Source organism: Acipenser ruthenus, chromosome 43 (assembly GCF_902713425.1).
Source record: "Acipenser ruthenus chromosome 43, fAciRut3.2 maternal haplotype, whole genome shotgun sequence".
NCBI lineage: Eukaryota > Metazoa > Chordata > Actinopteri > Acipenseriformes > Acipenseridae > Acipenser > Acipenser ruthenus.
In genome coordinates this window covers 8,493,447-8,510,342 of record NC_081231.1, presented here as the reverse complement: position 1 = coordinate 8,510,342, position 16,896 = coordinate 8,493,447, and the positions used below count along the sequence as shown (strand labels likewise).

Here is a 16,896-nt window from a genome sequence, read left to right as displayed (position 1 = left end):
ATAAAGAAGGACCTTTTCAGGGACCAGCGTGACAGACAGACAGACAGAAAAACAGCCTCCATCTGCCAAGAGATTATGATACAATCAATAACTTGCTGTGCTAAAGAAGGTCTTCAGTGAGTTTCAACACAACAGGAAAGATGTTCTCTAGATATGCAAAACTCTAAAGGACTTGTATAGATATTAGATTTCTCATATTTTGGTAGAACTAAATAAATAAAGATATTTACAATTAAAGACATCAGTCTAAATAATAATCATTTAGAGGCATGTCTGTCTGTCAATTCAATAAATCACTAATTTCATTCCATTGGTGGCTGTCTCCTTTCTGAAAAATATTACACATGAAACTGACTGACACAACATAAATAATACCAGAAAATATGAATACATATTTACCTGTCTGTTGAACGATTGAGCTGCTCTAAGAAGGGAATAATCCTGAACACTTTCAGCAATGCTGCACTTTGTACTGTACATTGAACCAGCACTGCTAAACATACCCCACTTTATAGTGTAATAGAGCTATAAAGACTGAAACAAATATACAGGCAGTCATAAAAGATGCACTCTGATTGCTTAGTCACTTTCCATGTTAAACTGTAACAATATCAAGCACAAAGTCACACTTCTGAACTGCATCTTAAACACAGACTGCCTCATATGGGTTTATATAGAAATCATAGCAGCTTTGCAGGTGAAAAACATCATGAGAATAAAAAGGATCTCATTTACATTTCATCACAATCACTTCAGTGTCACCAGTGTAGCAGCAGCCTGTCTGTGTATCACAGTTAGAACTAGTGATCTGATTATCAGCAGCCTGCCTGTGTATCACAGTTAGAACTAGTGATCTGATTATCAGCAGCCTGTCTGTGTATCACAGTTAGAACTAGTGATCTGATTATCAGCAGCCTGCCTGTGTATCACAGTTAGAACTAGTGATCTGATTATCAGCAGCCTGCCTGTGTATCACAGTTAGAACTAGTGATCTGATTATCAGCAGCCTGCCTGTGTATCACAGTTAGAACTAGTGATCTGATTATCAGCAGCCTGCCTGTGTATCACAGTTAGAACTAGTGATCTGATTATCAGCAGCCTGCCTGTGTATCACAGTTAGAACTAGTGATCTGATTATCAGCAGCCTCTCTGTGTATCACAGTTAGAACTAGTGATCTGATTATCAGCAGCCTGTCTGTGTATCACAGTTAGAACTAGTGATCTGATTATCAGCAGCCTGCCTGTGTATCACAGTTAGAACTAGTGATCTGATTATCAGCAGCCTGTCTGTGTATCACAGTTAGAACTAGTGATCTGATTATCAGCAGCCTGCCTGTGTATCACAGTTAGAACTAGTGATCTGATTATCAGCAGCCTGCCTGTGTATCACAGTTAGAACTAGTGATCTGATTATCAGCAGCCTGCCTGTTGAAATGGCTCTCAGTGTGTGGAGCAGTGCATGGGTTAGGGTTAGGGTTATAGAGAGAAGCTGGTTGAAATGGCTCTCAGTGTGTGTTGCAGTGCATGGGTTAGGGTTAGGGTTATAGAGAGAAGCTGGTTGAAATGGCTCCCAGTGTGTGTTGCAGTGCATGGGTTAGGGTTAGGGTTATAGAGAGAAGCTGGTTGAAATGGCTCTCAGTGTGTGTTGCAGTGCATGGGTTAGGGTTAGGGTTATAAAGAGAAGCTGGTTGAAATGGCTCTCAGTGTGTGTTGCAGTGCATGGGTTAGGGTTAGGGTTATAGAGAGAAGCTGGTTGAAATGGCTCTCAGTGTGTGTTGCAGTGTATGGGCAATGGCAAGACACAGTATTGAATCATTGCAATTTTAAGCAGAGAGCCTGTGGAGGCTGGCCTAAGGCCTGTCGGATGTAAGTGAATCAGAGGCAAGTCCAGTCGACCCACTGCTGAATAATAATCCGAATCCGAACCAGAATTTCACTAACCTTTACTATGCTGTGGATCCCACAAGAACAGCAAGACAATTAAAAGAGAAAATGTACCCCACACTCAAACTCTCTGCTGCATATTATTAAAACAATAACGATAATAATAATAATAATAATAATAATAATAATAATAATAATAATAATAATAATAATAACCCTTCAATTCATCTGTAGGTAAGCCAGTGTAAATTTCATATCTTCCACAACATGTATTTAGCCCCATAGCATGAAAGCCACTGTATAAATGAAAGCTGTACGACTTTTGAATTTCAAAATTCCTCTGTCTGAGTACAAAACAATCACTTAACTGGATTTATGACTGTATGCTTGTTTTTTTAAATTAGATTGCAGTTTCCATTGTAGTATCATCACATATGAACTGTGACAGGCGCGCCCCCAGAAATCTTTCACATGGTCCGCACAACTGAACCACACGACATCCCATCCCATGCGGATACCGACTCTGCATCGACCTGCTGTAAAGTGTTTCAGTCAAGAGTGCTGAATTTCTGTTCGTTCCTGAGCTTCCCTTTCTAAAAATGAATAAACACAGCGCGCTGCCATCGAGACAGAAAAGCGACTACAGCGACAGCCAAATACTCCAGAATGACAATACAAGCTACAAATAAACCTTTCTGAAATACAGGCTTCAAGTAGGGGAGAAACTAGCTGGATCTACACTACAACTGATCAGGACTCATCCCAGCAGAGCTGATAACACAGGCTGTGTGGTCCAGTGGTTAAAGAAACAGGCTTGTAACCAGGAGGTCCCTGGTTCAAATCCCACCTCAGCCACTGACTCATTGTGTGACCCTGAGCAAGTCACTTCACCTCCTTGTGCTCCGGGTGAGACGTAGTTGTAAGTGACTCTGCAGCTGATGCATAGTTCACACACCCTAGTCTCTGTAAGTCGCCTTGGATAAAGGCGTCTGCTAAATAAACAAATAATAATAATAACACATTCATTACACGTGACAAAACAGGCAGTTAAAAAATCAATAATAATAAAAGGAATAAACTCTCGTGGCATGATAAATGACGAGACCTGCAGTATCCATGTCACCAGAAGCCCGAGATACAATCACAGTTTTTTCAAGCTATTGTAAACGATTAGTTGAAGTCGTTTACAATAGCTTGAAAAAGCAGCACATGTGACCGTTTCCCTTCCCTTGTTTTTTATAATGCTTTTTTTTTGCCACTAAACTTTCTTTTGGTCCGTTTGGTTACCGTAGTAAATTGAATGTTCATATTTGTGTCGCGTTAAATACCCGTCTTTGCTTCCCAGTATAGCGTAATGTTGTGGAGTTGCTGTTCTGGTATTTGATTAATGCTCCTGTTTTCTTCATCTTCTTCCAGTTACGCTTTTTCTAAAATGTTTAGTGCGTGTTTATCACTCAACGTCTTTTTTCTTGTGGCAGCGTTTTCCTGATTTTCAACGAACACGTCTCTCTTTTCATCGTAACATTTTGAAACCGAGTCGTCATTTTCATGAAGTGTCAGTTTGTGTGCTGTTGTGAAATCAGTTTGGGTCTGGGGGTAACTTACCCTCTAATTTTAACACAGAGAGTAAAGTGTATTTTCAGGGGGTAAAACGCAACATTCCCTTGAAGTCCTGAGTAATCTTGATAAATACTGTACAATCTTTAATGGTAACGGGAGCACTATTACCTCCTCAGTAAGCACCTTGATTCTCTTTCTTCAGGGGTTCATTTGTCCACCCGGATCAGAGATCCGATACCTTTTTGTCTGAGAATTTTACAGTTTGCAAATGATGAACCGCATGAATTAATATTTTTCTAAGAAATAACTCCATATACTGTGGCAAACTACCTGAAGGGAACTATGTTACAGTCAGCACTCACATATCCGACCCTATAAAATTTTGACTTCAGTGACGGTTAAACGCGTGTGATGCATATCTGATTATTTCATCTGATTTGAGGTGTATGTAGGTGAGCACGTTGTAACCTGCCCCCTCCCACCCAAACAACCCCCTGCCCTGCACACACGCACAAACATTGTATTTGTCTTGCTCTTATTGTATTATTACTTGTATTGTAACACTTGAAATGTATTTGCTTTCGATTGTAAGTCGCCCTGGATAAGGGCGTCTGCTAAGAAATAAATAATAATAACACACGCATGCACACACACTGACACACACACACACACGCAAACACTGACACACTCACAGACACACGCACACTGACACACACACACACACAAACACACGCATGCACACACACACACTGACACACACACACACGCAAACACTGACACACTGACACACACACACAAACACACGCATGCACACACACTGACACACACACACTGACACACACATGCACAGACATACACACACACAAACACACACACAAATATGACTTGCGTTTGAGGAACTGTACAGGGAGACGTTGGTTCTTTCACTGAAATTTGTTAGCGCACGAGTTGGGGGAATAACACAGCAGTAAAAGTCAAAAACCTGTCCGTTTTGTCAGGGAACACAAAAAAAGACACAATGTCAAAAATACATAGCTGAAAGGACTGTGTTGTAAAATAAGTAGGCTTCCATTTAGATGGTACTCGATTGGTTTTGTTGGTGCAGTACTATATTTAACAACAGAAGTAGTATTTTAATTCAGAACAATATGATTCTGATAATATCACTTGCCAAAAGAGAGGACTGGACAAGTGAACTGTAATACAGTAGTGTGGCCCCTGTGTGTAGCTTGTGTTATATGTTGTATGTGGTGTGTTATTGTTGGGGTATATATATTGGTGCACAGGATATAAATTGGGCTTGTAGCACGAGTGTTGTAATATGTATTTAAGCACAGGGATTGCACAATCACTTGACGTGCAGATAAAATGTGGATTAGTATGTGAGCACAGGGATTGCACAAATGAGTTCACGTGCTGGGATTCAAGTGAATGATTAATTAGTAATTGAATCCCAGCACAGCTGTATATATAGATGTGTGTTTGTGAATGGAGAACGGGTGTGGAGATAGAGGTATAGATAATAAGATAAACAATTGCTAGGCATGCTGGAGGACCAGCACGATGCTTGTTTGTTTTGTCCACTGTTTGTTTGTCTATTTGGTTTGGCTACTGGGCCGTTTTGTTTTTGTAAAAGTGTTTTTGTTTGTTCAACCTTTTTATTTTCTGTTTTACAATAAACAGTGCATTTCATTCACATTTCACCCTCAGTACTGTGTGTCCTTCCGGGTCTGACGTCACCGCTCAAGCCAGCCTGTAACAAGAACATACTTTTAAATCCGGTACGTACTGTAGCAGTATGTACAATTCCCCATTAATGACACAACAGCAAAATGAAATCTAAATGCTACCCGTGCACAGAACTGCTTAAAACGTAAAAGGCAATGCAATTTAGAAAAATATTTAAAAATAACAGCATCCAAAGTTAGTCTTCAAAATTGCTCGATAAGGCCCTAATGTCACAGTTCACTTGCAAATGAAAATGCACAAAAGCAACGAAAGATCCTAGATTTAAAGAAATGCACAGTTTCACAGAGTCTAAAACTGTTTAATGATTGAGTTTCACATTACCGTGCCTTGCCTCGTTCGCTTTGTTTTTGGAGGAAGCGTTGTGTATCTGCAGTGCACAATGAAACAGATTGATTTGCCATGCCAGATCCATTAGACTAACTGAAACATCTCTGTATTATTTCAACACCGTTTGTTTCGCAGCGTCTAGTCTAATGGCTATTAGAACATGGCTTGGATAAATTAAGTGCTGTGATTGGCTTAACAAGATCACATGACCGTACGGTAAGAATTGTCTTACCGCACGGCTATAACATCATAGACCAACTTACTTACCTGATCTATTAATATTACTACACCTTAATAGTAACAATTATCTAAACAGTGTTTCTGTGGGTAAAAATGTCAACATACAACTGAAACAGCATTTAAATCACTTAACAATCTGTTTTTTTAATCTGTGTCACTAAGAATTACAGAAAAAATGGCTAATATACAGTGGTATTTAATCAGAGAACAGAACAAAGAAACCTCTGAGGTAAGCAGTAACACTTTATTCAAAAGCCATCTGAAATCACCACGCAAGTCTCACTCAGCATGTAAAATATAAACAGCGGCATCTACTTATTAAACTAAATATCACCTTATAAAACTGACTAGTGAGGATGCAATGTTTAAATTAGACACAACAGATACATCTCACCCTCCGATTTCAGAAACACATTTAAAACACAATTAAAACCTCTCCTGCTCTCTGCTGACACAGACCCGTTGGGTTTTTAAACACGGTCGGGTTCCGTATTGAATTCTATTGAGCTCGCCGCGGACGGGAAGGGCTGCGGCACTGCGCAGACTGACACGGAACTCGATTAGTCCACATGTCATCTAATGCTGGTTTACAATCGAGGGAAATGATGCCATCGGTGTGAAAACAGCCTCAGAAATGATTGGTCAGCTTGTGGTTGAAGGCACACCCTGTCGTGGGTTATTTCATACCTACACCCGACGTTCACCTCATGAACTGTAATATTTTGACATGCAGTGTATTTCATCAATAAAATCATAATGTCTGTATTTCTCACTTCATTTTTCTTAAAATGACATACTAAGCTTAACGACAAAAAGATTGGCAGACTTTTCTATTTAAGTGTGAGTTAAGTGTACCATAACCTAAAAGTTAACTTGTTATTGTCTCTGTAATGTACACCACGCTGTTGTTTAAAGAGATCCGCACGTCCACACATGTTCCGGGGAAAGAGGAAAACGCTGTTGAAAAAACTATCTTGCGGTGTGCACAGACAGGTTCTTGTTCAGTGGTCTCATTTAATTTCTCAAGATAGTTTCAGGCGTTACTCTTTTTCGAAGCTGTTGTTGTTAGTATTGCAGACGCAAGACTACAGGAAACAATACGTCACTGGCCTCTACTCCCTTAGCCAATAGCAGAGCTGCATGATGAAGTGCGCCCGCCTACCTGTCAGTATCTGCAGTGGCCAGTGAGGTGAGAGTTTTACGACTGTCGTTGGCGCATTTTTACATTTGTTAAAACAATAATAATGTATTCATTTAAACACAATTATTGTATAAACATCTTTTCAAGTATTCGAACCAATATCAATGAATTCGAATGTTAATTGTATGTAGAATATTCGAATATTTTGACTCACCCCTAATATCTATCTATCTCTCTCTATATATATATATATATAATTTGTTTTCCCCTTATCCAGGGCCCCCCTCTAGTCGTTGAGCCCCGTGGAAATGTCCCCGTCCTCTCGGTTTAGCTCCAGGGATGCGTTCAATAGCCAGAGCGGTACAGAACGTCCCGTAACGTTTTCTATTGAACGCCCCGTTACAAAAAAGCGCTCTGTGACGTCAGCTAACACGCAGCCGCTGGCTCTGTGGGCGTGTCAAAATGACGGAGGTGAACGAGCAGGGTGCAAAGCGCGCTCACATCTGAACAAAATATCAGTGTTAAGGACATGATTGTCTAGGCTTGTATCATTGTTAATGTGTAAATCTTGATTGCTTTAAAAAGCGACGTTTTTCGTACGTTTCCACACGTACAAGAAGTAAACAGTCTTATGTTTTGTAATGGCGGCACACATTTATAAATGTTATTGTCAATAAAAATAAACTTATGGTCACATACTGTAGTATTTTTATTACGTTAGGAATGTTAAACACTGTTATTCTCATAGTTTTGCTACCCCTGCACAGTTATAACGTTCCTTTAACAAAAGGGGGGGAGGGAAGTGACATTAACTTTACTATTATTGTAAATATTACAGTTACTATTAGTATTATTAAAATAAAACATGACATAGGCTACCTCGAATGCTGCTCGCTCCATCCGAAAGTGAGTTTTAAATGCAGCACCGGTGTAGCCGGCTCTATCACAACATTATCAACTGTCATCTTCCACCCTCACTGGACTGTTTGAGTTCACTGCTGTCACAGACGCTAACGCTGCAAATTTCGCTGCTCAGTATACTGTCATGCAGGCATGATGCTGTCTGTCTTCCAGAAACTCCTGCAAAACTAACCCCATTGCAACTTTAACATACCGATCAATAAGACTTCCGCCTCGCAGCGCCGCACAAAAGCGCTCGGCTTATTGAACTTGTTTTCAAAACGATTTGCACCCTGCCAGGGCCGAACCCCACCCAGCACCTTTGCTTACTAAATATCTCGTTTATTCAAATACGAGAGCTAAGAACTTTCTATTCAAGATTCAAGAACACACAGCATGTGTGTCTGTGTTTGACTTCTCTTTCCTGCCAGCACGAAGCGAGTCAGATCACTCTTCCCTAGCAGCAAATGACTCTGCAGCCAGCGAATCATTAGGTAGCTTTGTGTTCTATATTCACAAGCGACACGATCACAGTACAAGTTACATGAACAGAATTCATACATCTCAGTTCTCAACGTTTTCTCTCTCAAGTGCAATTACACCGTGTTTTGTGTGACAGGTCGATGTCATTTCCACTGTTACACAGCTAGTACAGATCCTCAGAAATGGTGTGTGGTTAATTTCGCTCCATTATAAAATGCAGAGTAGGTGCCCGCAGCTGCAGTAACAGTGATCCTGTCGCAGTAGCCATGTTAAACCCCACCCAGCCTGTCAGAGTGCGTGTCTGCTCTGAACCACATGTTCACTTTCTACTCCATTCCTTGAACACAACAGCGTGCTCTAATGTCCTGCTTACCTTTAGAAAAGCGAGCCTGTCTCAGCGCTCCTCACATCGGGACACAACACGGGCGGGTTTGGAAAGCGCTTCCTGTGCTCCTGTATGACTGGCTCGCTGAACGACTTGTGATTCATATCGAAACTGAAAGTGTTTTTCCTAGTTGCTCCACGTCCCGGGAAAACGGGGATTGTTCTCAGACTTTATTTTTTGTTCCGGTCAAGAGCAGTAAAATATGTAAAATCGTCCCGGTTTTGCTGTTTTGTATTCACATTTTTATAAGTACTAAACTGTAGCGGTGTGCTCAGCAAGTGACAGCACAGTCATTTATTATAGAAAAAATATAGAGAGAGACATTTCTAGATTACTTGTTTAATCATTCTGATTATGTGTTTAATAATTAATATTCGGTTTCACTTCCAGGACCATGACTATTTTCTATTAAACCAACCATTGTTATAAATTTTAAACATATATATATATATATAGATGTAGTCATTAGGGTTAGATGTCACATTCCTTTGCTGTCAGTGTATTGTTTTAGATATTCAGGTTGGATACCTCGGGATCCTTATTGAGAAGCCAGCGGAACTCCAGCGTTTCTCCGACCCAGTGAAGGAAGCGTTTGTCCCGGATAACCCCTCCCGCGACGAGCGGCGCTGCCATGACAACCTATGACATCACCCGCAGAAGCTACAACACTCCGAGTCATTTTTTTGTAATAAGATTATCAACTCAGCTGCTGCTACCAAAAACGATTTTTGTTTCATATCGTTATTAATGTATTTATTTATTTATTTGGTTAAACTGTAATCCAGCCTCACATTTTAATTGAAGTTACCACAGCATGTCTATGTATGAATTACTGACTAATATTTATGATTTGATTACACCAGCACGTGAACTGATAATGGATGGATGTTATTTTGTGAAAACAATACAATATAAAAACAATGCTACAACATTCAATACATAAATAAATTATACACCAAACTGTACCACATTCGTTTAGTCATACTATCACAACAAATATACTTATTATAAACATGTACCTTATTTTATTTGTTGGAAAACGGCCTGGAACTGAAGTATTTATTTTTTTAATACAGTGCTATTTGAATATTTAAAATATGGTTACTTCAAAATTAAAATGTCAGTAACGGTGTGTTAATTAAACGAAGCACCTGACGCCGCTCGGAACTTTCGCATTTTTAAATCCTAACGGTCTCTGCTCAGCGGAGTGGAATGTTCAGGAGCCGGTTGCCTAGCAGCGTCTCCGCCTCCTTCTCTGCCCCGCCCCCTCTCTCCCTCTCTCGTTGCTCCAGCTAGGAGTTCACATTCAGCTTCCTTATATTATATAGCGCCATTCTTTACTAACTTTTACAAATGAGCTTATTGGAGGCTTCGTGTTTTTAAGATGGTTCAGGTGCAGTCCGGGCAGACTCACTGCACCATCATTACAGTATACCGCACTGCGCTCGGCTTTGTGTGGAGGCTGATACACAAAATAATGAACGACTGTTAAATAAATCACATGGATTGCTTTTTAATGCTAAATATGTATCTGGTATTCTAAGTATTATCTACAATTAATAATTCAGCTATTATTATTATTTATTCATTTATTTCTAGCAGAAGACGAAGAAAAAAATAGCAAGTACATTAAATGATTACTTTTCACAAAGGAGGACACGGACAACATGCCCACATGTCGACCTGTTCCTATCCAGTTTTAAATAACTTTAGCATAACAGAGGCAGAAGTGTTAAAGGGACTAGAAGCTCTTAAAATAAACAAATCCCCTGGGCCGGATGAGATCCTCCCAATAGTACTCAAAGAAATGAAAGAAGTTATTTACAAACCACTAACCAAGATCATGCAACAGTCTCTTGACACAGGGGTTGTACCGACAGACTGGAGAATTGCAAACGTAATACCGATCCACAAAAAGGGAGACAAAACCGAACCAGGTAACTACATACCAGTAAGCCTGACTTCTATTATATGTAAACTTATGGATCTATAATAAGATCCAAATTGGAAAATTACCTATATGGTAACAATATCCTGGGAGACAGTCAGCATGGTTTTAGGAAAGGGAGATCGTGTCTAACTAACCTGCTTCAGCTTTTTGAGGATGCAACATCGACAGTGGATAATTGCAAAGCATACGACATGGTTTATTTAGATTTCCGGAAAGCTTTTGACAAAGTCCCGCATAAAAGTTTAATTCTCAAACTGAACGCAGTAGGGATTCAAGGAAATGCATGCACATGGATTAGGGAGTGGTTAACATGTAGAAAACAGAAAGTACTGATTAGAAGAGAAACCTCAAAATGGAGCGAGGTAACCAGTGGAGTACCACAGGCATCAGTATTAGGTCCTCTGCTGTTCCTAATCTACATTAATGAATTAGATTCTGGTATAGTAAGCAAACTCGTTAAATTTGCAGACCACACAAAAATAGGAGGAGTGGCAAACACTGTTGAAGCAGCAAAGGTCATTCAAAATGATCTAGACAGCATTCAGAACTGGGCAGACACATGGCAAATGAAATTTAATAGAGAAAAGTGTAAAGTATTGCATGCAGGCATTAAAAATGTGCATTATAAATATCATATGGGAGATAGTGAAATTGAAGAAGGGAACTATGAAAAAGACCTAGGAGTTTATGTTGACTCATGTAATGTCTTCATCTAGACAATGTGGGGAAGCTATAAAAAAGGCCAACAAGATGCTCGGATATATTGTGAAAAGTGTTGAATTTAAATCAAGGGAAGTAATGTTAAAACTTTACAATGAATTAGTAAGACCTCACCTAGAATATTGTGTTCAGTTCTGGTCACCTAGTTACAAAAAGGATATTGCTGCTCTAGAAAGAGTGCAAAGAAGAGCAACCAGAATTATCAAGGGTTTAAAAGGCATGTCGTATGCAGACAGTCTAAAAGAATTGAATCTATTCAGTCTTGAACGAAGAAGACTACGCAGCGATCTGATTCAAGCATTCAAAATCCTAAAAGGTATAGACAATGTCGACCCACAGGACTTTTTTGACCTGAAAAAAGAAACAAGGACCAGGGGTCACAAATGGAGATTAGATAAAGGGGCATTCAGAACAGAAAATAGGAGGCACTTTTTTACACAGAGAATTGTGAGGGTCTGGAACCAACTCCCCATTAATGTTGTTGAAGGTGACACCCTGGGATCCTTCAAGAAGCTGCTTGATGAGAAAGAAAAAATAATCTGGAAGATGAGTTTATAAAGTGTATAGAAATGAAACTGCTGAGGATGAGAATTCACTGGACAATGAAATGAGGAGGGATCAGATGTGAAGTACAAATCCCACACACACATATACAATAATATGAGCAAACAGGCAGTACATATCTAATACAGAATAAAGACAATCCATGTGTATGAGATTAGAAAGAAAAAGTGATTAATACATATACAATTGAATAAAATAAATATAAAAAGACAAACACTAATTGTATTATAAATAAATTCAATGGCAAAAACACCTTGTTAAAGTAATGTTAAGGTTTGGTTGCAAAAGTTCAAAGGTTTGGAAATTGCAAGTTCAGGAAGCCACACAACCTTAACTCTTCACCCTTATGTGTGTGTTTCCCGTCACACCTGACATCACATATGACATCATCAATGACATCACTAAGCACATGACACATTCTCCCTGAAGACTGGCCACATGGACCCAACACTGGAAATCAAAGTCCTTGTGATTGGGAACATGTTCAGTAACTGCAGTAGGAATGTTTTAGTATCCGGTAATCTGTAAATAAACAAAGTTAAAGAATAAAAAACATATTATGAATCATTATTTTATTATTATTTATTTCTTAGCAGACGCCCTTATCCAGGACAACTTACAAATGTTACAAGATATCACATTATTTTTACATACAATTACCCATTTATACAGTTGGGTTTTTACTGGAACAATCTAGGTAAAGTACCTTGCTCAAGGGTACAGCAGCAGTGTCCTCACTTGGGATTCAACCCACGACCCTCTGGTCAAGTCCAGAGCCTTAACCACTACTCCACACTGCTGGAACCATAGGCTGATGCTGTGCTTTTAAACAGATAACTGCATTTAAAATGGCTGCTCTGGGATATGATATCTACAATGCAAGCTGGTCCTGTTGCTTTTGCTGGTCTTTCTCTGCTCTGCATACCAGTGATGCCCTTCTACCCAGCGTGCAGATCTGCTGTGCTGCTTCACTGCTTTCATTCAGTGTGTATGAACAAACAATAAAAAGAGAGTGACTTTATACAACAAAAAAACATGCAACTTTAGAAATCAGACCTACTTTAGCTTTCTTTCATCCTTTTCAGTTAATTGAAGTGATTTCTTAGGTTAAACGATACTGTAACTGGACTGTTTAATACAAACCTCTCACTCTCTGACATATATTATCTGATTTCATTATTCATTCAATACATTTAGTTTATTAACCTGCTCTGTCACTCCACTGGGTAGTTATTCATATAATAAAAAGCATTTCATTCAAAGAGCTTTAGTTTTCTAACGCCTCTCAGGTTTTTCTTGTGGAATGGGACGCTTTTTAATCACAATAAGACAACTCAGGACATCTTTTCAAAGCTTTTACACCAGTCTTTAATTAACTCCTATTTATTTTAAAGAGGTAAACCACCTGTTCATTTTACAAAACTAGAACCACACAGCTGAGTAATACATTGTATTTCAAGCCCTCTTCAGCACTCTCAGTGTGTTTATTTTTTCATGTTGTAACATTAACATGATGTTTTGTCCTTTTTTAAATCAATAGCAGTTAATTAAAGCCTGGAGGAAGCGCTTTGATAACGCGTCCCCTCGAGCCTCACAGAGCAGCGCACTCCTTGGCGTGTCTCATTGCTGGTGACTCTTCTGCTGCTGTGGACGCGGCTCTGTTGCCTGGTTTAGTTCGCAGCGCAGTCTGAGGAAGATTCTAAATCTGTGCCGCTGGACAGCAGGGAGGAATACTGTCCTGGATAAAGAATAGGAGACAATAATACAGTTTAAGAGAAACTAAATAAAAGCATGGGGTAGAAATAGCAGAGGTTACTGCCTGGAAGTTTACTCGTAAAGAATGACCTTTCTGCGACCCTGTGCTGTATTTACCCAAAACAAGTTCACACGCACTGAACCTCCAAGACTAGCGAAGAGAAAGCTATGAAACTGCGCCCATGCCTGCGCCATTGTGGATCTGTTTGCGACAATGGCGCTGAACTTGAATTAACCTGATATACTTCTAAAAAACATTATCAGGGGTATCGCGTTAGTGTTTGAACATCTCGCTCTGAAGAAGAGGACGGGGAATTTCAATATACAAAACATAGACTATACAGGGCCGCCGAGAGTCGTCATGGGCCCCGGGGAAGGATTGGTATGTCCCGCTGCCGCCCCGCCCCCCCCCCCGGTACTATATTCATCTAACTATGTAGTATACTGTAGTCTAAACCAAGCTTCTAAACCAAGCAATGATCTAGCAGTGTCTAAGGAAGATCATTTCAACCGATACAGTATTCTGATAATGGGTTTGAAGGAAACTGTCAACGACGCGTAGAAGTTTCAACATCTCAATTAAAGTCTGCAGCAGGATAGTTTACTTTTTCTCAAAGTAGTTATGTTTAAGTTATTTACAGTATTCAAACTTTTTTTTAGGTAAGTGAATACATTTTTTTTTGTACAAACTCCACGTGTAATAGTCACTAATCGGAAGCTTACTTAATTATTATTATTATGTGTTTATTTAGCAGACCCCTTTATCCAAGGCGACTTACAGAGACTAGGGTGTGTGAACTATGCATCAGCTGCAGAGTCACTTACAACTACGTCTCACCCGAAAGACGGAGCACAAGGAGGTGAAGTGACTTGCTCAGGGGTCACACAATGAGTCAGTGGCTGAGGTGGGATTTGAACCAGGGACCTCCTGGTTACAAGCCCTTTTCTTTAACCACTGGACCACACAGCCTTAACATCAAATAACATACGTTTTTAGCATAAACTACATTTTAATGGTGCTGCTATACACTATTTTATTTATCCCGTGCCAAAAATAAACCACTCATCTCTGCTCTTAACTAATAGCCAGTATTGGTCAATATATTTGTATTTTAAGCAATATAACCGATCATTCTCTAATTGTGTTTACCACCAGCTGAAGAAAGTACTTTATTTATTTTACACGATACCATTTTTCTAACAAACTGCTGCACCACGATGTTTTGAGCAAATTATAGAACTTAATAATAGAATAATTCATACTGTGGTATATATTGTGTAACTTTAGGGTTATTTTAAAGTTTTTAAAAGTCTTTGAAAAAATATATAAAACTGCTGTGCCTTTTTTTCAGCTTTTTGGTGTAGTAAAATATGAAATGCGAAAGTTCAAATCATTGTGTGAAAGGAAGTGTTTGACAGCGCCTGGATACACAATCATTACACAACAGAAGCACATCGGCTCGGTGTGCAGTACGGGAGTTTTTCTTTTTAATGTGGTGGTGGGAACACAAAAGGTCTTGTGCAGGGCTAGTTGTTTTAAAATACTTTATATATATATTTTTTAAAAAGTTCCCCCTTCATCAGGGCCCCCCTTCGAGGCGTTGGGCCCCAGGGAAATCTCCCCGCCCTCTCGGTGGGCCAGGCAGTGCGGGAAGAGTTCCAAACGAGCCGGGACCCTGAACAAGCACCGCAGACTTCACACAGGAGAGAAGCCGTATCGGTGCGGTCACTGCGGGGGCAGCTCATAGGTGCCAACAGGAAACTGCGTTGAGGCAGCGGCAAAATGATCTTTTGTCTTTTTTTATGGTGGTCCAGTGGTTAGAGAAAGGGGCTTGTTACCAGGAGGTTCCCAGTCCAATCCCAGCTCAGTGTAACGGATGTGTAATGGATGTAGTGTTTATTTTTTTGAATGTAATAAGACTGAGTTTTATTGTGTGATTTTTATCATTTTTACTGTTGTACTGTCCCTTTAAACCCCAGGGAAACTATTGGTCTCCATAGTAATTGCAGTGATAATTCGTAATGGGGCCAGCTGTATAAAAACAGATGGGGTTAATCAGCCAGGGAGCGACTGGGTTTGAGAGATTTGTGAGCTGAGAGCACGGGTCGGGGAACTACTGTTTGGTAAGGATTGTAACTTTTCAAGTGTAATACTGAGGCGCTGTGAATTGGCTGAAGCGCTAGAAGTTAATGGTAAACTACTACTATTCATATTGAATAGTTTGGTCCGCTCTATATTGGAGTGGTGGAGAGGAGGAGGGCTACACTAGCAGCTAAGCTGATAATCTTCTTTATGATATTTTGTGAAAAATAAACGTTACTACTGTATTACAAAAAATGACTCGGTGTTATAACCTTCTCCAGGGCCTGCTGCCCCTCCAACCTCTCTGTCACCCCCCTGGACCTCTCTGATCACTATTTCATCTCTTTTTCTCTGTCTCTCCCCCCTCTCCCTGCTCCTCCTACCCCCACTGTCACCTCTCGCCGTAACCTCCGCTCTCTCTCCCCCTCTGTCCTTGCCTCCACTGCTCTCTCTCACCTCCCTCCTATCGACTCCTTTTCACAACTCTCCGTAGACTCTGCTACCTCCACCCTCTTCTCCTCACTCACCTCCTCCCTCGACTCCCTCTGTCCCCTCACCTCCCGACCCGCTCGCCCCTCCCCTCCCCATCCCTGGCTCTCCTCTGTGCTCCGCTCGGCAAGAATCACACTGCGATCTGCTGAAAAGAAATGGAAGAGAACCAAACTCCCTGCTGCCCTAGACCTTTACCGCACTCTTCTCTCCTCCTTCTCCTCTACTCTCTCCTCTGCTAAATGTGCTTATTTCCAATCTGTAATCCAAGCCTCCACTAACAACCCACGTAAACTATTCTCTACCTTCTCCTCCCTCCTAAACCCTCCCCCCCCTCCTCCTCCCTCCTCTATCTCCCCTGACGACTTTGCCTCCTTCTTCTCTTCTAAAATCTCAGATATCCGCAAACTCTTTAACACCTCTCCCTCCCCCGCACCCCCTCCTGCTCCAACCCCTACACCCACTACATCCCCTACTAACTCGCCCTCCCTCTCCACCTTCTTGCCCCTCTCAGACTCTGACCTCTCCTCCCTGCTCCAGGGTCACAAACCCACCACGTGTGCCTTGGACCCCCTCCCCACTCACCTCTTTCAAGCTGCTGCTCCTGCTCTACTCCCCTTCATCTCCTCCCTCCTCAACACCTCTCTACTTTCTGGCATCTTCCC

General features: G+C 40.6%; 1 protein-coding gene across 3 annotated transcripts in view; it reads right to left on the bottom strand.

Annotated features, from left to right (window-relative positions):
• The window catches only part of LOC131709359 (butyrophilin subfamily 1 member A1-like), a 90,779-nt gene extending 81,931 nt beyond the window's left edge, over positions 1 to 8,848 (bottom strand). Inside the window, exon 1 of one of the 3 annotated variants that reach the window (XM_059011830.1) lies at positions 8,658 to 8,848. The gene's annotated coding sequence lies outside the window, so the exon portion shown is untranslated. The remainder of the gene's footprint in view (positions 1 to 8,657) is intronic. The other 2 variants (XM_059011828.1, XM_059011829.1) reach the window with 2 other exon arrangements.
• Between the last annotated feature and the right edge of the window lie 8,048 nt (positions 8,849 to 16,896).